Source organism: Hordeum vulgare, chromosome 5H (assembly GCF_904849725.1).
Source record: "Hordeum vulgare subsp. vulgare chromosome 5H, MorexV3_pseudomolecules_assembly, whole genome shotgun sequence".
Lineage (NCBI taxonomy): Eukaryota > Viridiplantae > Streptophyta > Magnoliopsida > Poales > Poaceae > Hordeum > Hordeum vulgare.
The window spans coordinates 561,024,799-561,049,327 of record NC_058522.1 but is presented as its reverse complement, the minus strand read 5'-3'; positions in this window follow the sequence as shown (position 1 = coordinate 561,049,327).

The following is a 24,529-nucleotide window of genomic DNA, read 5'->3' as shown; positions in this document are numbered from 1 at the left end:
CGTGTCGACGATCCCGATAGGAGCCGCGTATCTCGTTCTCAGGACACGACGGATAAGCACAATGTACGGTGGCCTGATAGAAATTTCCCGAGTTGCCCCGGGTTGGCCCCGCAAACGGCTCTAGTTTTGGACCAGCACCAACAGCATTGGCCCCCCTGTATTATGTGAAATTACTCCTCGGGTTCATGACGCCCTATGCTTTCAGTATTAACAAGTTATTATGTTGGGCAAATGTAGAACCAATGTTGGGCCTTGCCAGACCAGCTTTAATCTAAAACGAATTATCAAGGGGGTCCCCATAACAACCCCGATCGTGCTAGGAGCGCTCAATTATGGAACATAACACCGGTAGCCGAAATTAAGGGAGCAAAGGTGGAACAAAGCACCAGGCTAGAAAGGCCGAGCCTTCCACCTTTTACCAAGTACTAGCAAAAGGGCCCATGCGTTGCAACGCAAATGTAGAACCAATGTTGGGCCTTGCCAGACCAGCTTTAATCTAAAACGAATTATCAAGGGGGTCCCCATAACAACCCCGATCGTGTTAGGAGCGCTCAATTATGGAACATAACACCGGTAGCCGAAACTAAGGGGGCAAAGGTGGAACAAAACACCAGGCTAGAAAGGCCGAGCCTTTCACCTTTTACCAAGTATATAGGTGCATTAAATTAAATAGCATTTAATATGGTGATATAACAAGGAACCCATGTTTTCACATGGAAGCATCTGCACCTGCAACTAGCAACGCTATCAACAGGGTTAAGCAAGCAGTAACATAGCCAATCAGTGGTTTGCTAGGTTGAACAGGTTGAAGGTTTTCATGGCATTGTTGAGAGGCTGATATTTAACAAGTGGTAGGCAACGAGACATAATCGATAGAAGCGATAATACTAGCATGGCAATGATAGTAATGGTATCTGGGGAAATGATGATCTTGCCTGAGATCCCGCTTGGAAGAAGAATGACTCCGTGAAGCCAACGAACCGACGTAGTCGAACGGGTCCTCACATCCGACACGCTTACGGAACTCTATCGAGACGGAGGAAACCGAAAACACAAATCAACTCACGATATTCACCACGCGATGCACAACACATATGATGCATGAACGGTCTAATGCAAGGCATGACAACCACAACAATCAAACACTACACATTAAGTGAAGCTCGATATGCAACGAGTTGCATATCGACGAAACTCCATGTTGAATTATTTAGTTCACTCCCGTTAATTTACACGGCAATATTTAAAATGTTGTTTACATGGCAAGGGGGTGAAGCACAATAAATCTACCTAGCTAGGCATTTTAAATGAGACCGGAATCGACATATAGCATCTCCGAAATGACCCCACGTGTTAAATCTTAATTCTGTCCAGATTTGTCCTAAACACATTTTAGGGTTGGTAAACGGCAAAACAAAGTGGTTCACGTGATTCTACTTGTCGTTCTGCTCCATTTACATATATGACACATCTCCAACGGAGCTACGGACAAATAGTTACGAACAACACAAGATCATCCGGCATGATTGCAACATGCATGCAAAAAAAATATTGATGAGGATGTGCAAGCGAACCCAGATCAGTGTGTGTGTGCAAAAGGATAAAAAAAACTACACATGGCAAAATTGGGGTGCATGGGTTTCGAACCACAGATCCCTGTGTGCACAGGCCTAACGCAAGCCAGTCCAGCTGGCTACTTGCAAGCAAAACGTTGGGTCTTGATTAAAATAAATGGAGCCACGACCTCACTCCCGTGAGACTAAAATGCAGAAAACAAAATGTTGCATCAATGGGGTTTCGAACCTAGGATCTCCTGGCTGAAATCCAGTGGGATGTACGCTTCTTCGCGTGACACAGGTGCAGGTGATTGCTTCTATTTCTATCATAGCAGCGGGTCTTCTTCCCCACAAGTGCACGGGAGTCTTACCAACAGAGGAGCAGACAAACGTGGTGTAGAAGCTCGTTGAGGAGGTCCAGGGTGCGCGACGGTCGGGGACGGGTGCCGATGGGGAAGCAGGGGATCCGCCACATCCGGAGGCAGGGAACCCATTCCCCAAGGGAGGGAGCTTTGATTCGAGGCGCTGGGTTGGGTCGCTGGTTCCTGTCGTGGCAAGCACAGGGAGGTGAGAGAAAGAGGAGAGAAAAAAACAGAGGGAGGAGAGAGGCACAACAAGGAGAGGGCATGGGGCGACCCAGATCGGCAGTGGAACTGCAGCTCGGACGCAGAGGAGCGCCGCTCGGGACACAGCTCTTGGTCAAGGCGGTCATGGTTCTTCTCTGAAAAAAAAGAAGAGATGGGAAGAACTGAGCAACAGAGGGAGAGAAAGGAGAAAGAAAGAGAAGGAGGAACGGGGCACCTGCAGTGCTCGGGTCGTGCTGCCGCTGCGGCACGAACACAACACAGGAGGCCGCGCCTCCGGTGCCTGGTGCTGCTACTGGTGGCACGGAGTTGCTTGAACGGCGGTGCGGAAGAGCTCCGAGGTCAACCATGGCGGGGCTGCAGTAGGGGACCTGCTGGTCCATGGAGCAGGTGGAGCTTGGCGGCGCCCATGGCTCCTCTGCTGGTGGCCTCGCGGTCGCTGGGGCTGGTGCACACACGCAGATCGAGGGAGAGGCGTCGGTGCTGGATGGATGGATGGATTTGTTTTGGAATCGGGGAGGAACCCGATGGAGGAGGAGGCTGGTTGGGTATATGGGGATTCCAAGGCAAGCAGGTGGCGACAGGATGAGGGATTGGACAGGGGTAGGCTAGGGGTAGGCTAGAATGGACATAAATACAATAAACGGATTTGTGGTAGGGGTTGCCAAGACCCTCCGATTAAATCGGACGGACGAAATAAATAGGCTAGGGAGCCCAATGGACAACGGACTCTGATCACGACGAAATTCGACAGGCGGCCTAGCTATATTAAAATAAGACCGCACGTCAAATTCCAACCCAATCCGAGATGATCTAACGCACACTTTTAAAAACAAGATTTGACGATGCCGCGGGCGCGTGCGTGTGCGGTCGGACTCAGAACGGACAACGACGAGAACCGGCAACTAACAACGGATGCAAGTTTTGAAAACTGGCGGCAACGGGATGCCGATGCAATGCTGATGATGTGCATGATGCAAACTAAATGATGATGCAACCAACAAAATAAATAACCACACGACGGAAACGGAAATAAAGGGGAATCTTCTGGAACGTCGGTCTCGGGCTGTCACACTATCACCATGTTGTTCCGAGGCTTTTGCGACAGGCTCCTGCTTTTTAATCGAGGATGCGACTCGCTCTTGCTCTGGAACCCAGCGACGAGGCATGCGGTCGCCCTTCCGTCACCGCCGATGACTTCATCGCGTGCTTCAGTTGAACCGTTTGGATTCTACTACCACCGGCCGTCCGACAGGTACCGCGTCTTGTGCCATGTCGATGATACCCCGCCGACGACACCGCCAACTACATTCTTTCCACCAGCGCCGCCGAGCCGCGGCGCCTCGAGGACAACGTGCCCGACGGGGTGATCAGGGCCTCGTACGCCGTTACTCTCCACGGGAGCCTGCATTGGCTGGTACACCCGGAAAGTCTTGTAACCCCGACAATATGGTGGCCTTTGACACGGTATCAAAGAAGTTCCGGACGATGGCGCCATCCCCGGTGCCTCAAGCAGACACCTTCATCTACGAAGAGCCTCACCTGTTTGAGACGAATGGGGTGCTCGCTGTGTCGGCGATGAGGGATGAGCCACACATGGAAGCGTGGACGCTTGAGGACTATAATCAGGAGAGGTGGGCGTGGTGCCTAAGGATCATCATAACCCGAACCTGTGGCAGATTCGTCTCACCGTTCACGGCCTTGGCCCTCGGAGTCCTCGAGGGGGACATGCTCGTCGTTCAGCACGACGGTAGGGTGATCCTACACGACATGGTTGGGAAGAGGAAGCGTCTGACGGTTGACATTAGGACGATGGGAAGCATTCCAGTTGCATGGCCACAGGGGATCTACACGGAGAGCCTCGTCCCGCTCACACCCTCTCCGCAATGATAATATGCTAGCTGGTTGTTCTACTAAATTTTCATTATTACTATTTTTTTAAATCATTATTACTAGCAAAAATGCACCGTTGAAAAACAGAAGAAATAAATTGCTACACACACATAGCAGCACATATATGTGTTGTCACTTTTCATGTTATCAACTTATTTTATGGACGTGATTAATTTGAAGTCATGTGCTTTCTTATTGATGACCCAGATACACTATACTGAAAGTTTCAGGGGAGTTCTCAATGAAGTCCATGTACACATAGTGATGGACCCAAAAAAATGAGGTTTACCGGGGCGGTGGATGACCATGGACTTCATTGCGCTGCGCCGAAGGTCGCTAGACACGGGAGATACCCTGCTCCTCGTCGGAGAGCCAGTACGGCCGCCCCAACTCGCCCCAATGGTTGATCCGTCACTATGTATACAGACTTGATAAACATTAATCATATCCCCAAATCTACACATATAAAAAATTAAGGCGCCCTTAAAAAATATGGTTCGTACACAAAGAAGTGGTCCTGATCAAGGACAACCTGACAAAACATAATTGAAAGCCTAGTAAACCATGTTGTTTCTATGATCGGGATATATAAAATTCAACATATGTTTTTTGATTGTCCACTTGCCAAGCTATGCTGGCGCACTTTGCATGTGGCATTTAACATCAGTCCACCTGATACCATAAACACTTTTTTGGGGAATTGGGTAAATGGGGGTAGAGAGTCTAAGTTAGCGACGCATATTAGAGTCAAAATGTGTGCATTACATTGAGACATATGAAACTGTTGGGATGACGTAATTTTTAACAAACAAAACATCATGTGAAACTTTATTATTCTAGACTTTGTTGAGCCGTCAAATGCAGAGTTTTGTAGAACAACAAACAGAAGCACGAAATTATAATAAAAATATGCATGTATGTGTATGTAGCAGATTCACGGGGTGCCCAATCGCTGACAGGGAGGCACAAAGTAAGGTTTTAGACAGGAACGTCCGCAATGTAAACAGAAACACGGAATTATATTAGAAAGATGCATTGGAAGTGTACGCAGCAGATCCACGGGGAGACACGAAGCATGGTTTTAGACACGAACGTCCGTGATGCATTGTGTGTATCTTTTTATAAAAAAGAAAAAAAGTTGTCACATTTTTTAAAATGTTCATATTAAATTTAAATAAGGTAATTGTATATTGGAAAATGTTCAATATACATACTAAATGATGTGATGAACATTTATTTCATATACGATACACTTTTATACAATGAACATTTTAATGTATGATGCAATGTACATCTTTTTAATTATACGCTACGCTTTTATACGATGAACTATTAAAAACATGTTCAATAAAAAGAAAAAAGATCATCTATTTTTTTTAAATATTCATCTTACATTTAAATAAAAATATAATTGTATATTTAAAATGTATAATATATATAATAAATGATGTCACAAACATTTGCTTCATATACGATATGCTTCTATAACATGAAAATTTTAATATATGATGGAATGAACACCTTTTTAATTATACCCTATGCTTTTATGCGAAGAAATATAATAACAATGATCGACCTATAAGTACTAAATAATATATACACACACACATATATATATAGTAACACTATTCATCATTCAGGGTGCAGAATAAGTTATTCTTCATTCGAGGTAATTTTACGGTTGTTTCATACATAAATTACATATGATATACAAATAGTTACATTCATACTGATTCACAACGTAAAATTTGACATAAAAACAAAATTATGTGTCACAAGACCTGAAAAATTGTTTTTTACGTACATTTTACATTATAATTTTACGTTCATAAATATACATAGCATAAAATAATTTTACGGTGATTATGTATTTTCTTACGTTTCCTTTTTATGTGTGAAGTAAGATAAAATTTACGGGACATAAAAATACGGTGCATTGATATTAAAATAGGAGGGGGTGAAGAATAATTATTCCTCATCCAGGATGATGAATAGCGTGACCCTCAAACACACAGATATATATATATATGTATTAACTAATTATTTTATACACACACAGGATGATATATATATATATATATATATATATATATATATATATATAGGACGCCCGTTTGGGGCACCTTGCCTAGAAATCATTGGATTACATTAAGATCTGTGCATGTGTAATTAGTATTAGCAATAATGGGTCAATCCATTAGCTCCTTATTATGAAATAACTATCACTAATTATTGACTGATATGGACAGTTAATGCATAGATTAAAGAAGGTGGAGAAAAAAAATCAGGAATTAATGATCGGGCCATATGGTTAACTTTTATGTGCATGCATGTTCCATGTATGTTCCCAACTTTATTTGTTATATGTGTACTTCTTTTTTCTTATATAAAATAGGAAGTCATATCCATAATTAAATACTTAGGTATATCATCATTTTAGGTATAAAAGGTATGGTTAACTTTTGTTCCAATAAAAAATACTCTTGTACGGATATAGTTACATAGCCAGGTATATATTTAGGCAAAATTTAAGTAGCCGGGTATATATGTATCCGTGTATGTACATAATTTCGTTAACAGGTAGGTACCGGATATGACTATTGGATAGTTAGGAAATAAATTATTGAGCATATACCTACCCACATATGTACGTAATCTTTTTATTGGTCTGTCTTCAAGGCATATACTTGTATTAATAAATAAGTTTTGTGCGTACAACATCTTAGGTATTTGTACATACCGAGTCACGTAAATCATATACCTAGCTAGTCACATACTAATTCATATATACCTATACAAACAGTATACCTAGTGAGCATACTAGCTTTTTCATATACCTAATCAATATTTTATGTATATGTAAATTATACTATTTTTGGATGTATCTCCAATATGATTTATGGGTATGTCTCAAAATAATTTACATGTATTCAAAAATATTGTATCATTTCTTGGGTTATGTATTGTTCAAAGTATATCAGTTTTGTGTACATCTCCAAACCATGCATGTATTGGAAAAGGGTATGCGGGTATGATGTCTTAGGTCCATGTACGAACAAAAAAAAAATCATGTGTGAGTATAGGCATGCAACGTACATACGTAAAATTGAAAATAATTATGTGTGGGTATATGTACGTAGGAAAAAAATCATGTGTGGATATCAACATGCATCATATATATACCGAAAAGTAAAGAACAATTATGATCACATTTTGTATTATTTTGTCACCTTATTTTTGTCTAGAAATATTAGTGTTAAAATGTGTGACCCTGCATTAATTTTTTTAACACTAGATACCTTGAAAATTAAAACTTCAGAAAATGCATAATATACATTGTAATTATACATACAAACATTTGCAACGATGTTTCGCATTATTTGGTCATATCTAATACCTGAAAAAAATCAGAACGTATATACAGACACTTTTTATTTGGAAAGGAATCATTGCTAGCAAATCAATAGTATATTTTTTTAAAAGCAATCATCTCCTATTAAAGGTCATAGTGCATGCAAGTAAAATTTGAAAAGTCTTGTGTCGTGGATTGTACGCCATGCATCATGAATATCACATGCTATAACAGGCATCTAGGTGCCCAGGCGTGCCCAAACATTATATATATATATATATATATATATATATATATATATATATATATATATATATATATATATATATATATATATATATATATATATATATATATATATAGACACACACACACACACATAATGCGTATGTTCTGAAGAATACCCATGATATGAAAAAGCTAGATTTAAAAAGAAAGTATATACAAAAAAGACAAACGGACCAGCGTATAAAGAGCTGAATGCGTGCTAATTGATATGAATGAGCTAGTAGCCGGGTGGTAGCAAGCGCACGGGGCTATCCTCTCGTCGCGGTATTGAGTATAGGCAGTCGCCTCCAATTTTTTCTTTTTTCATTAAAAGTGAAAGGAAACAAATTATAAAACTACGCGGGCGTGCTATTTTTTTCCGGGGAATTAAAAACTTTATTCAATCCTTTACTCTAAAGAAAAAACTTTATTCAATCATCTCTAGCTCCAGCACGATATGCCAGAATGTTGGTCATGAGAAAACTGTTAAAAATTAATTAGTAGATTAATCCAAGGAATGTGTCCAACCGAACAGTCGTGTCTCCTCTTTCTCTATTGCCAACAGGCACCTGTTCTGGAGGGATGCCTCCGAACAGACACCTCTTCTTCGCACCTCTTCCAGATGTATATAAACTTGAGAATCAATAGAAATCAGGACTAATCGTCCATTCAGTTTCATTCAATCTCGTTTTACTCTAACACGAGCACGCTCTGCATCTGAGCGATTTCGAGATCGAGAAGAACACAAGGTAAGATGAAAACCAGTCGCCGACATCCTAGCAAGCCCATGGCTTCAAAGGATCGCTGCGTTTGGATCGAGGCTTCCCGCATCGCGGCCACGGGCATCGCCTCCGCGTGGCCAGTCCTCCAATGGCACGAGCGCCGCACGACGTAGCCACCTGCGCCACGCCCAGCGCCCGTTCGCCTCCCTGCGCCGCGCTCCCCGCCCAGCCTTCTCTGTGGTTCCTCATTAGAGGAAGACAAGGGAGCGCCTGGTCCCTCCCCACCCCATTTTCCCCAATCCCCCGCTAGGGTTATCCACCATGGCGTCGGCGTCGCGCGCGCTCCTCCTCTACAGGGCCTCGCCCCTCCACGCCGCCGCCTCCCGCTTCCTCTGCCCGCTCGCCGCCGCAGGGAGCCTCCTCCTGGCAGCGTTGGTCCCGTCCCCCGCCGCGGCGAGGCGATTCACGACGCAGCCTGCCAACTCGTCGCTTCGGGACCCGTCCCGGCCGGTGATGGCGCAAAGTGCGGCTCCCTCAGGAGCATGGAGCAACGACACCCGCGTCCGACGTCGGCAGGCAACGGCCGACGCGCGATGGTTGGTTCATCGGTCACAACGCGGCCGCACTGGACACTACGGCTCTACCGAGAGCAGGCACAACGTCGAAGTAGAAGAAGAATGGGAGATCGGGGCCGATGAAGCGGTGGCCCTCGGCATCTCGGACCACACGACTGATGCGGCAAGCCTGGATCCATTGTTCGGCCATTGCACATCCGCACCTCCCGCCAACGGCCGCCCACATCACGATGGCGCCCGCCCCATCTCCACGCTCGGCCATCCACAACACGGCGGTAGGCGAAGAAACTTTTGTTGGGGTTCCTCCCGACAACACCGGATGGCAATACAGATGGGTTGATTCATTTGTGTCCACACACACACACACACACACGAAGAGATCAGGCAAAACGTTATCTCTCTGAACAGTCGTTTGTGTCCATATCCTAGTTATTTTGCATTCAGACTTAAAAAGTTTTATGGCCTCGAAATTCATCCATTTTGGCTAATTGTATTATGCAGATTAGAACCTAGTGTTCGCATTTTAAGCTATTAGGCTTAATAATATACTTGACCGCAAGTCCACAGGCTCATTGTTATTATATTTTGATTAATACCATTCCATCTCGAATGGACCCCAAGATATTAGCATTTATTAGAGTAAGTGACCAAGCGCAACAACTATGTTTTGCAATTTAATTTTCTCTTTCTTGTAAATCTTGACGTAAATTCAAAATATGGATTATGCAATGTCATACTTAATATGACTACATCAAAATGTATTTATGAATCATCAGGTATTTGATGGCATCTACAGCATATTTCGCAGATTATCCATCACTACTATAAGATCTACGTTTTATCATTTTGGTAAGATGACTATCTTTCATATGCTCTTCCAAATATTAATGTGTATATATATAGTCTAATTTTTTTTGTGAATCACAAGGTACTGGTGACATCTACTGCACCATTTGCAGATTATTCACCATTACTGTGAAGTCTACATCTTGTCCATTTTACAAGATGATTACCTTCAAAGTGCTCTTCAAAATATTAATATTAGATGTGACTACCTCAAGATATCATAAGGTAATATTGGCATATCTATTACTGTGAGGTCTACATCATGTCATCCTGACATGTGACTACCTTCAAAGTGATTTTCTTAAATATAGCATAACATAAGGTAATAGAGATATGAACATCTACTAACGAAAGTCGGATTATGTTTCTATTACTCGGAGATCTACACCATATTGGTGATTATCTTCAAAGTGTTATCCTATATAAACTGAGGTCTACACATATGGCTATAAGGCATCAGCCGTACTGGAATTAGCTTCTCCAAAGTGTTCATTGTTGTTGTTCACTAAAATATTTTACTCTCATAGTAAATATTGTTTTCGCACATTTTCCTTGGATATGTTATAGAAAAATATGAAAATATTTGCATATACATGTGATTACCTTCTACTACATTCGTAAAATGCATGGCAATGGAGCCTACGTCACTATTTCTAATTATAGTGTCATCCATCCATCATGATGGATGCCATAATTTATATCGAGTGTCTCAAACACTATTGCAAGATCCACATCATATTGTGGTTGTTATTTTCATAGTGACTAAGCAATATTAAAATTGCAAAGTCTATGTTTTGGCCGTGACTCTAAAGTCACACTTTTCTCATGAATGAAGCCCAATACATTAGCAATGATTTTATCGCATGCACTATATTGAAGGTTTACACCCCATGTTCACCAAGCATCAACTTGGCGGATTATGCTTAACAAAATAATTTCATCCATATATTTTATTTTACTCCTAGAAGTAAATTAAATAAATGCATTAGCATTTTTAAGTAATGCATGACTGTCATTTCCAAATACAGTAAATGCATGATTTGGTGGGAGTAGTTATTGTAAGATGATCCATGACATCAGTCATTGTATCCACATGCGGCATTTGTGGCCACTATGACTCCACCTTTGGAATATGTGTCATGGCTATTCTCTTAATAGCTAAGTATGTTCATATGTATTTCATCTGTCACCAACTTCACTTCGTTCTCAAACTAAGTACATAATGGACGAATATTTATTCACCAACAATATTTCCCTTAAGAGAAACATGTTGCCATGAGCACATTTGGAATGATCATCTAGTAATTTTCAAGGCCTCAAACCTATCGCAACTTACAATTTTGGTAATTATAAAATCAACTTGAAGTTGAGATCTCATGATCTGACATTTTCATATGCAGATCAGGTTGAAAAGCCCTTGATACACTTTACATCTTCTTATGATGGTATTACCATTTTCATGGTAAAGAAACATGTTATTTCTAAAAATCATCATATTCACCCAACGGGTGCTTCAAATATTTGCTAGCATTGAGAATAATATGCAAGTCAGTGGTCACAAAATAGAACCATGATGGATTCAAAGTAAAGTGGAGGCTAAAGACAACCAATGACAGAATTATCTTTTAATTGGGAATTGATCATTTCCAAATGACCACAAAGACAACTCTTAAGTTTGTCAAATGTGTGGTTATATAAATATCGTACATATGATTACCAAATCCTCAAACATATGGTCAAACCACACCATGAGTTTATTAAAAGGCAAATAAGTTCATTGGGGTATTTGAAAATTTGCAAACATACGACCGGAACTATTCTGGTAAATGATGTTCCCAAATCTTCAACAGAAGGAGAATCAAAAATATAGTGCAATAAAAGAATGATCAATTCGTTTGCGCCTATGATATGTTTGCATAATTCATTTTTCAGTAATATGGGAGACCTCATGTAATATCCCGATTATACCCAAAATATTGTTTGCCTATAGTTGTACTACTACATGTAGTATAATATCCAATATCCTATTTCCTGGACATTGTATTTGATAAATTTTGAATGTATGAATCAATTCATACTTAGTTTTGTTGCGTACAAAATAATTTTCTAAATCTTACAAAATATTTGGTTATAAGCCTTACAATCCTGGTTTGGGGTTGATTAGAAAATTATGGACAATTCTATTGGTCATAACTTAACAAGTTGTAAAATTTCCCAAATCATCAGATTTTATGTCGGCAATCCCTACAAGAACAATTCGTAAAGTATTTGGGCCCATGGCCCGAAAGTGATGAAGCATACGAATTCTCCATAGGGTATAATTTGTGCCATCAAAGTCAAAGGTGTCATTGTGCACTAATCCAATAGTCGACATCGATACTCTCTAGGTCGTGAAACCTAATTAAAGAGAGACCTTGCTCTGATACCAATTGAAAAGACCTCGATGACGCCTAGAGGGGGGGTGAATAGGCTATTTAAAAACTTCTTTGAATTTGGCTTAAACCTAATGCGGAAATAAACTAAGAGGATACTTGTCAAGCACAAATCCTAAATGTTGGGGAACGTCGCATGGGAAACAAAAATTTTCCTACGCGCACGAAGACCTATCATGGTGATGTCCATCTACGAGAGGGGATGAGTGATCTACGTACCCTTGTAGACCGTACAGCAGAAGCGTTAGTGAACGCGGTTGATGTAGTGGAACGTCCTCACGTCCCTCGATCCGCCCCACGAACAATCCCGCAATCAGTCCCACGATCTAGTACCGAACGGATGGCACCTCCGCGTTCAGCACACGTACAGCTCGACGATGATCTCGGCCTTCTTGATCCAGCAAGAGAGACGGAGAGGTAGAAGAGTTCCCCGGCAGCGTGACGGCGCTCCGGAGGTTGGTGATGATCTCGTCTCAGCAGGGCTCCGCCCGAGCTCCGCAGAAACGCGATCTAGAGGAAAAATCGTGGAGGTATGTGGTCGGGCTGCCGTGGAAAAGTCGTCTCAAATCAGCCCTAAAACCTCCGTATATATAGGTGGGAGAGGGGGGGCCTTGCCTTGGGACTCAAGGAGCCCCAAGGGGGTTGGCCGAGCCAAGGGGGGAAGGTCTCCCCCCCAAACCGAGTTGGACTTGGTTTGGTGGGTGGGAGTCCTTCCTTCCCTTCCCACCTCCTCCTTTTTTTTCTTTCTCTTTGATTTTTCTTCCAATGCGCATAGGGCCCTTTTGGGCTGTCCCACCGGCCCACTAAGGGCTGGTGCGCCACCCTCAAGGCCTATGGGCTTCCCCGGGGTGGGTTGCCCCCCCCCGGTGAACTCTCGGAACCCATTCGTCATTCCCGGTACATTCCCGGTAACTCCGAAAACCTTCCGGTAATCAAATGAGGTCATCCTATATATCAATCTTCGTTTCCGGACCATTCCGGAAACCCTCGTGACGTCCGTGATCTCATCCGGGACTCCGAACAACATTCGGTAAACAACCATATAACTCAAATACGCATAAAACAACGTCGAACCTTAAGTGTGCAGACCCTGCGGGTTCGAGAACTATGTAGACATGACCCGAGAGACTCCTCGGTCAATATCCAATAGCGGGACCTGGATGCCCATATTGGATCCTACAAATTCTACGAAGATCTTATCGTTTGATCCTTAGTGCCAAGGATTCATATAATCCCGTATGTCATTCCCTTTGTCCTTCGGTATGTTACTTGCCCGAGATTCGATCGTCAGTATCCGCATACCTATTTCAATCTCGTTTATAGGCAAGTCTCTTTACTCGTTCCGTAATACAAGATCCCGCAACTTACACTAAGTTACATTGCTTGCAAGACTTGTGTGTGATGTTGTATTACCGAGTGGGCCCCGAGATACCTCTCCGTCACACGGAGTGACAAATCCCTGTCTTGGTCCATACTAACTCAACTAACACCTTCGGAGATACCTGTAGAGCATCTTTATAGTCACCCAGTTACGTTGCGACGTTTGATACACACAAAGTATTCCTCCAGTGTCAGTGAGTTATATGATCTCATGGTCATAGGAACAAATACTTGACACGCAGAAAATAGTAGCAACAAAATGACACGATCAACATGCTACGTCTATTAGTTTGGGTCTAGTCCATCACGTGATTCTCCTAATGACCTGATCCAGTTATCAAGCAACAACACCTTGTTCATAATCAGAAGACACTGACTATCGTTGATCAACTGGCTAGCCAACTAGAGGCTTGCTAGGGACAGTGTTTTGTCTATGTATCCACACATGTAAATGAGTCTTCATTCAATACAATTATAGCATGGATAATAAACGATTATCTTGATACAGGAATTATAATAATAACTATATTTATTATTGCCTCTAGGGCATAATTCCAACAGGATTTGAGATAGAAGGTGTACCCAACTGTCTCTTTTGGGTAACCTATGAAGATGCACTTTTCCGCTTTAGGTTCCAGCTTTTCAGGCTGAAGCTTTTTGACATAAGCATCACATCCCCAAACTTTAAGAAACGATAACTTTGGCCTTTTGCCATACCACAGTTCGTATGGTGTCGTCTCAACGGATTTTGATGGTGCTCTATTTAAAGTGAATGCAGCAGTTTCTAATGCATAACCCCAAAACGATAACGGCAAATCGGTAAGAGACATCATAGATCGCACCATTTCTAATAAAGTACGATTACGACGTTCGGACACACCATTACGCTGTGGTGTTCCAGGTGGTGTCAACTGTGAAACAATTCCACATTGTCTTAAGTGAGCACCAAACTCGAAACTCAGATATTCACCCCCACGATCAGACCGTAGGAACTTGATCTTCTTGTTACGATGATTTTCAACTTCACTCTGAAATTGCTTGAACTTTTCAAATGTTTCAGACTTGTGCTTCATTAAGTAGACATAACCATATCTACTCAAATCGTCAGTGAAGGTGAGAAAATAACGATATCCGCCGCGTGCCTCTACGCTCATCGGACCACACACATCGGTATGTATGATTTCCAACAAGTCACTTGCACGCTCCATTGTTCCGAAGAACGGAGTTTTAGTCATCTTGCCCATGAGGCATGGTTCGCACGTGTCAAGTGAATCAAAGTCAAGTGACTCCAAAAGTCCATCGGCATGGAGTTTCTTCATGCGCTTTACACCAATATGACCTAAGCGACAGTGCCACAAAAATATGGCGCTATCATTGTTAACTCTAACTCTTTTGGTCTCAATGTTATGTATGTGTGTATCGCTATCAAGATTCAGTATGAACAATCCTCTCACATTGGGTGCATGACCATAAAAGATGTTACTCATAGAAATAGAACAACCATTATTCTCTGACTTAAAAGAGTAACCGTCTCGTAATAAACAAGATCCAGATATAATGTTCATGCTCAACGCAGGCACTAAATAACAATGATTCAAGTTCATAACTAATCCTGATGGTAACTAAAGTGAAACTGTGCCGACGGCGATTGCATCAACCTTGGAACCATTTCCTACGCGCATCGTCACTTCATCTTTCGCCAGCCTTCGTCTATTCCGGAGTTCCTGTTTCGAGTTGCAAATATGAGCAACAGAACCGGTATCGAATACCCAGACACTACTATGAGAGCCGGTTAAGTACACATCAATAACATGTATATCAAATATACCTGATTTTTCTTTGGCCGCCTTCTTATCTGCCAGATACTTGGGGCAATTGCGCTTCCAGTGACCCATACCCTTGCAATAGCAACACTCTATTTCAGGCTTAGGTCCAGCTTTGGGTTTCTTCGTCGGATTGGCAACAGGCTTGCCGCTCTTATTTGAATTTCCCTTCTTGCCTTTGTCGTTTATCTTGAAACTAGTGGTCTTATTCACCATCAACACTTGATGCTCTCTACGGAGTTCAGACTCTGCGATTTTCAGCATCGCAAACAACTCGCCGGGAGACATGTTCATCCCTTGCATGGTGTAGTTCAACACAAAGCCTTTATAGCTTGGCGGAAGTGATTGAAGGATTCTGTCAGTGATAGCCTCTTGCGGGAGTTCAATCCCCAGCTCAGCTAGACGGTTTGAGTACCCAGACATTTTGAGCACATGTTCACTGACAAACGAGTTCTCCTCCATCTTGCAAGCATATAATTTATCGGAGGTCTCATACCTCTCGATCCGGGCTTTCTTCTGAAAGATAAACTTCAACTCCTGGAACATCTCAAATGCTCCATGACGCTCAAAGCGACGTTGAAGTCCCGGTTCTAAGCCATACAAGACTGCACATTGAACTACTGAGTAGTCCTCCTTACGTGCTAACCAAGCGTTCTTAACATCCTGATCAGCCGTAGCGGGTGGTTCATCTCCTAGCGCAGCATTAAGGACATAATCCTTCTTCCCAGCTTGTAAGATTAGCTTAAGATTACGAGTCCAGTCTACAAACTTGCTTCCATCATCTTTCAACTTAGCTTTCTCTAGGAACGTATTAAAATTTAGGGTGACTGTCGCGTGAGCCATGATCTACAACACAAATATATTCAAAATGGACTTAGACTATGTTCAAGATAATTAGAGTTTAACTTAATCAAATTATTCGCTAAACTCCCACTCACAAAGTACATCTCAATAGTCATTTGAGTGGTTCATGATCCACTTACATTGGCTCAAGGCCGATCATCACGTGAGTTGAGTATAGTTTCAGTGGTAAGCATCCCTATGCTAATCATATCATCTATATGATTCATGATCGACCTTTCGGTCTCATGTGTTCCGAGGCCATGTCTGCACATGCTAGGCTCGTCAAGCTTAACCCGAGTGTTCCGTGTGTGCAACTGTTTTGCACCCGTTGTATGTGAACGTTGAGTCTATCACACCCGATCATCACGTGGTGTCTCGAAACGACGCACCGTAGCAACGGTGCACAGTCGGGGAGAACACAATTTTGTATTGAAATTTTAGTGAGAGATCACCTCATAATGCTACCGTCGTTCTAAGCAAAATAAGGTGCATAAAAGGATTAACATCACATGCAATTCATAAGTGACATGATATGGCCATCATCACGTGCTTCTTGATCTCCATCACCAAAGCAACGGCACGATCTTCTTGTCACCGGCGCCACACCATGATCTCCATCAACATGTCTCCATCGGGGTTATCGAGCTACTCATGCTATTACTACTAAAGCTACATCCTAGCAAAATAGTAAACGCATCTGCAAGCACAAACATTAGTATAAAGACAACCCTATGGCTCCTGCCGGTTGCCGTACCATCGACGTGCAAGTCGATATTATCTATTACAACATGATCATCTCATACATCCAATATATCACATCACATCGTTGGCTATATCACATCACAAGCATACCCTGCAAAAACAAGTTAGGCGTCCTCTAATTTTGTTGTTGCATGTTTTACGTGGTGACCATGGGTATCTAGTAGGATCGCATCTTACTTACGCAAACACCACAACGGAGATATATGAGTTGCTATTTAACCTCATCCAAGGACCTCTTCGGTCAAATCCGATTCAACTAAAGTTGGAGAAACCGACACTTGCCAGTCATCTTTGAGCAACGGGGTTACTCGTAGCGATGAAACCAGTCTCTCGTAAGCGTACGAGTAATGTCGGTCCAAGCCACTTCAATCCAACAATACGGCGGAATCAAGAAAAGACTAAGGAGGGCAGCAAAACGCACATCACCACCCACAAAAACTTTTGTGTTCTACTCGAGAAGACATCTACGCATGAACCTAGCTCATGATGCCACTGTTGGGGAACGTCGCATGGGAAACAAAAAATTTCCTACGCGCACGAAGACCTATCATGGTGATGTCCATCTACGAGAGGGGATGAGTGATCTACGTACCCTTGTAGACCGTACAGCAGAAGTGTTAGTGAACGCGGTTGATGTAGTGGAACGTGCTCACGTCCCTCGATCCGCCCCGCGAACAATCCCGCGACCAGTCCCACGATCTAGTGCCGAACGGACGGCACCTCCGCGTTCAGCACACGTACAGCTCGACGATGATCTCGGCCTTCTTGATCCAGCAAGAGAGACGGAGAGGTAGAAGAGTTCCCCGGCAGCGTGACGGCGCTCCGGAGGTTGGTGATGATCTCGTCTCAGCAGGGCTCCGCCCGAGCTCCGCAGATACGCGATCTAGAGGAAAAACCGTGGAGGTATGTGGTCGGGCTGCCGTGGAAAAGTCGTCTCAAATCAGCCCTAAAACCTCCGTATATATAGGTGGGAGAGGGGGGGCCTTGCCTTGGGACTCAAGGAGCCCCAAGGGGGTCGGCCGAGCCAAGGGGGGAAGGTCTCCCCCCAAACCGAGTTGGACTTGGTTTGGTGGGTGGGAGTCCTTCCTTCCCTTCCCACCTCCTCCTTTTTTTTCTTTCTCTTTGATTTTTCTTCCAATGCGCATAGGGCCCTTTTGGGCTGTCCCACCAGCCCACTAAGGGCTGGTGCGCCACCCTCAAGGTCTATGGGCTTCCCCGGGGTGGGTTCCCCCCCGGTGAACTCCCGAAACCCATTCGTCATTCCCGGTACATTCCCGGTAACTCCGAAAACCTTCCAGTAATCAAATGAGGTCATCCTATATATCAATCTTCGTTTCCGGACCATTCCGGAAACCCTCGTGACATCTGTGATCTCATCCGGGACTCCAAACAACATTCGGTAAACAACCATATAACTCAAATACGCATAAAACAACGTCGAACCTTAAGTGTGCAGACCCTGCGGGTTCGAGAACTATGTAGACATGACCCGAGAGACTCCTCGGTCAATATCCAATAGCGGGACCTGGATGCCCATATTGGATCCTACAAATTCTACGAAGATCTTATCGTTTGAACCTCAGTGCCAAGGATTCATATAATCCCGTATGTCATTCCCTTTGTCCTTCGGTATGTTACTTGCCCGAGATTCGATCGTCAGTATCCGCATACCTATTTCAATCTCGTTTACCGGCAAGTCTCTTTACTCGTTCCGTAATACAAGATCCCGCAACTTACACTAAGTTACCGAGTGGGCCCCGAGATACCTCTCCGTCACACGGAGTGACAAATCCCAGTCTTGATCCATACTAACTCAACTAACACCTTCGGAGATACCTATAGAGCATCTTTATAGTCACCCAGTTACGTTGCGATGTTTGATACACACAAAGTATTCCTCCGGTGTCAGTGAGTTATATGATCTCATGGTCATAGGAACAAATACTTGACACACAGAAAACAGTAGCAACAAAATGACACGATCAACATGCTACGTCTATTAGTTTGGGTCTAGTCCATCACGTGATTCTCCTAATGACGTGATCCAGTTATCAAGCAACAACACCTTGTTCATAATCAGAAGACACTAACTATCTTTGATCAAGTGGCTAGCCAACTAGAGGCTTGCTAGGGACAGTGTTTTGTCTATGTATCCACACATGTAAATGAGTCTTCATTCAATACAATTATAGCATGGATAATAAACGATTATCTTGATACAGGAATTATAATAATAACTATATTTATTATTGCCTCTACGGCATAATTCCAACACTAAATGCACTAGGCAGTGCAACGTGTATCAACAACACGATCTACCAAGATGGACACAATACAGTTACTAACAAGCCCAAGTAAGTTACACAAACTTACTTGAGCTATATCACACGACAAGTAGGTGAACGACACAAGATACTAGATCACACTATAGCACACGATATATCAAAAGCTGCAACTGAACGTGTGGATATAAAGGGTATGCTTGAATGATTAATCTTGTACAAGAAATAGCCAACACAATATAATGAGCACAAACAATATGCAATGTATGTATGCTCGAGTAACACAAGTAAACCACAAGTAAGGAGTTAGGGTTAAGGATAACCAGGGTCACTGAGACGAAGATGTATCCCGATGTTCACTTCCTTGGAGGGAAGCTAGTCATCGTTAGAGAGGTGGATGTTACCACGAAGGCACACCAACGCCATGAAGGCTCTCCCTATTCTCCCTTTGAGATAACAAAATCACGGGGAATGATCAAAACTTGCTCAAATCTCAAATAGCTTGGGTTGAGAGAAGGAGAGGGAGACGATCTATCTTTTGATTGGAACAACTCTCAAAGGGGCTCACAAATGCTCTTGGGATCTAAGATTTGTTGTGAGCAAATGTGTGTGAGGTAGAAATGTGTTCTTATGAGGATATGGCTGTGTTGTACACCCTCTCACGAAGTGGGAGGGGGTATATATAGTGGGGAGAGTAAAACAGCCGTTAGAGACACTTTAAGTCACACACGGGTCGGACATCCAGCAGTTCACGGATGTCCGGGCGTCCAGAAGGAGTCGGACGTCCGACACGGGTCGGGCGTCCGAGGGATGTAAATATATCTGGAACCACTAGGTAGTTGAACAGGGACCGGACGTCCGGAGAAAGCCGGAAGTCCGAGTTATTCGACTCAAACTTCTCTGGTGCAAGATTTCGAATTTCCGAAAGTGGACGGACGTCCGGAGGGAGCCGGAAGTCCGAGTTATATGGCTCAAGTTTCTCTGGTGCAAAGCTCCGGATTTCCGAAGCTGGTCGGACGTCCAGCCTTCGGACGTCCGGAGGGAGCCGGAAGTCCGAGTTATATGGCTCAAGTTTCTGTGGTGCATAGTTCCGGATTTCCGAAGCTGGTCGGACGTCCGGGCCTCGGACGTCTGGAGGGAGCCGAAAGTCCGAGTTATATGGCTCTGATTTCTTTGGTATAGGATTCCAGATTTCCGAAGCAGTTGGTCGTCCGGCCCTCGGACGTCCGTAGGAAGCCGGATGTCCGAGGCACTAGTCCTGTTTTCTGATAACAGCAGAGAAGTGGAGATGTGGTATGAGCCGAACAGTGGATATCTAGTTTGAGCAAGTTCATCACAAAACCTGTGATCCCCTCTTAATAGTGCGGATCCCTAAAGACTCAAGAATTGTAAAAGGGGTACCGATGATCCATACTTGAGTGTATACTTTATTCGCTGATCATCACTCCGCACCACTAACTTCAAAGGAACCGATACCTTTGAGTTAGCCCTTTCACTTGAGCTTGATGTTGTTGTTCCTTCTTGGCTCAATGTTGAAAGCAAGACATGATGAAGTCTTCAAGTAGCTCTCCCATACACAATGTGGAAAGCCTAGCTTATATATTCATCTTCATTTGTCCACCATGTGAACATCCACAGGGATCAAGCATGTAGTGCTCAGGAATGCTTATCTTGATCTTGTCCTTGTTAGCACATGAGCTTGTCCTTATCAACACATGATCATTCACAATAGCTTAAAAGGGGATTAGTGATTAATTATCTATATGTGTGTTGTCAGCAACACCAAAACACGATTAAGGGCATGACTGCACTTTCAATCTCCCCCTTTTTGGTAGTTGATGACAACATACATATAGCTCTCAAAAATAGTAATAAACATGTGTGGCTTAGGAGAGATTTGTTACAATGCTTATGAAGCTCCCCCTTATTATATGCATAGTAAAATAGGTAAGTGCGGGAGCTCCCCTTAATGTGTGCATGAAGATAATAGCATGATATAACACCATAATAGTTCAGCAATACATAGCATATCATAAGAATAAATACATATCATATGAATCAATGGATAGCATAAAACGCATCATCATATGACACAACGATAATATCATGATATCTCATCACCACATGATAGTTCAACAATACATCATCCATAAGTGATGGCGTAGCACATCATCCATAAGTATCGTTACATGATGACACATCATTAAGTTCGACATAATACATCATACCATACATTATGAGAGAAACTAAAATCGAAACTAAGATAAGATAATGTGCTCCCCCTTTGGTATCAAGGACCAAAAAGGAGGGAAAACCGACAATGCTACCACGTACTCGAATATCACCCTCATCAATATCATCATCGTCATGCATCATCCTCATCATCCTCATCCTCAAGCAAACCACTGCCACCAGCCTCATCAAGAAAATCAGCCCACTCAGGACCAGATGGGAAGCCAAAGTCAGAAGGAGGAGCAGCAGGAAGGGCCTCATCGTCACTCACATCAAGAGCACCAGAGTCTCTCAGACGAGCCTTGAGGGCATTCTTGGAGGAGACGAGGCGAGAAACCACATCACGAGTTTGACCGCACTGGAAAGAGAAGGCCTTCATCATAGCAGAATGTGCCTTGCCAATGAATTTGGCAAAGCGACCGAGAGGAGCTGAGCTGGATGAACGGGTTGCTGTCCGGGCAGCAGTGCGGCGAGTGGAGGTGGATGGTGGGGTTTTCTTGGGAGCATAGTTATCCGCCATGTGAGCAGGAATGACCCATTTGTGATGCGTGTGAGTGACAGCAACAGTGAATTCAGCAACAGGTTAATAAAAGCCTGGATGAAGGGGGCATGAGGGAAGGTTCGCTTGTATTGAAAACTAGCGAGACGAATCTCATGCCATAGAAAGTGAGGCACATTAATTTTGCCCTTGGGGTTCTCGTGCAAATGTGACATGATGTCAATACAGTAGCCACTGCAGGATCCCTTATCGCCCATCTTTGGATAGATGGTGCGGATAAGACACTGAAAGATAATAAAGTAGGGAGAGCGCCAAATGGATACTTGGTTAAGATCCTTCATCCGTTTGTTTGCATCAAGTTCATGGAGTGGTTTGAGGAGATACACACACGCCTCAATTGGCTTATGTGCATGGTTAGGATCATTCTTATGGATTTTGAAGCCGGAGTTGGGGAAACCGAGTGCGGCAACAAACTCATCATAAGAGGTTGTGAACTGAACGTCAGAGGTTATCCAGTTAACAGTGTTGTTTGGGCCAAAGAAACATGTGGCATAAAATTGGTGAATAGCAGCAGCGTTAAAATTGCACCGAAAAGCAAAGGGGGCAGCAAGCCCTGATGACTCAATGAGCTCAATGGCACCCGGGTATTTCGCCGGGTGCGTGCGAATATGCTCAAGATCAATAAAGTGATGGACAGAGAGACCCTTAGGAACAATGACCGTAGTAAAGATGTCCGCCTGGACGTTTGTGCGGAAACGTGAGTCCATAGAGTCACGTACAACAGAGAATTGGTCAACGTCGCGGTGGAAAGTGAGGTAGGAAGACTTAGCAACCGTGGTGAAGTTCTTGACTTCACGACCTAAAGTAGCAGGAGTTTCAAGAGAGATGCGACGAGCTTCACCTTCGGGCTATTCAGGAGGAGGTGGTGGCATATAGGAGGGCCTGCGAGTCCCAGGCTTCGGCATAGACTTCCGAACGGCGGGCTGTTCAGCACGGTCCTCAGCTGCAAGCTCATCCTCAAAGTCAGAGCCATCAGACGACGAGGGGAGTTGTTGAGGAGGAGGACGCCGGGCGAGCCGTTTGAAGTGACGGCGTTGCCCATCGGAGTCATCCGACCCCGTGCCAGTAGGGGCACGAGTGGATGAGCCAGCAGTGTTCTTCCGGGCGGTGTGCTTAGTCTTGGGCATGATGAACAAGGCCTACACGGTTGGAAACCCAATGGGGAACGGTCACGGTCAAACTACATGAACGAACACATGAATCTTGGGAGAAAGGGGAACCAAGCGTGAGTGAGACCGAGGGGATACCTGCAGATCGAGAGAGGAGAGGAAGGGAAGACGGATCCCGCGGAGGAGATCGGATCCCGTGGAGGAGATCAGTCAGATCCCGGAGCAGGGCCCCTGGTGGCGGCGCCGGCGAGCACCTCTCGCGCTGGCGGCGGCGGCTGTGGTGGCGGCTGGGAGAAAAGGAGGCGGGTGGGGGCTAGGGCAAGGCCCAGCCCGCACCCTTCTATTTATAGAGCTCTCGAAGTGTTGGACGTCTGAGGGGCGTCGGACGTTCGGAGAATGTTTAGCCGTCGGACGACCGACATGTGCCGGACGTCCGGAGTGCGTTTAGCCATCGGACGTCTGAGATCTGTCGGATGACCGAGAGAGAAGGCAGAGGCAATTTCTGGGATTTGGATGATGAGGTGATAAGGAGTATTCTCGCATGTGTAGCAACCAAAGGGACCTCTCAACTAACATATTTTGGACATGGTATGATGTAAGTCTTTTAATACGATTACTATGATAAGTGTGGGTCCAAAATACCATCAAACGCATGAGTGCATAGAATCATGCACAAGTTATCCTCTTATAAGAGCAAGGCACATGACACAAGGGTCATGGCACAAAGTTGTCTCATTCATATGACCATGAAGAGCAAAGAGAACACCAACACTAAGCATTTCATCAATGTGATTGACAAGGACATGCAGGAAATTGCAAAGTGGGAAAAGTATTATGTTCATGCCATGATGCAACCTACACAGTGTTGACTCTAATGTTGTACATGCATGAAGTAAATACTTGTTACCAGAAAAACATTGGTATGGCGTAGAAGTAGCCGAGTCCTGTCTTGACTCTAATTTCTTCGTGACCAACACCATCTTCTTCTGAGAATAAGTCAAGATAGCAATGCTTCTCCAAAGTACCTAAACCACCAATTAAGCACAATATGGTCCCCAAACTTATTGGGTCCGAAGTAGTTAGTCCAACTACAATATATATAGGGTAAGATCACTCTATTATGTGCATATAGATATAAGTTTTACTTTCAAGCACACCCTAACCTTTTAATGGATACGTCTGATTTACCATATACATATATTGGATCAAAGATACGATGGACACGGATGTGCATCTACACATAGTAGATATGCCTACACAATCCTATCAAAATCCAAGGATATACAATTTGGACAAATGAACACATAATTTT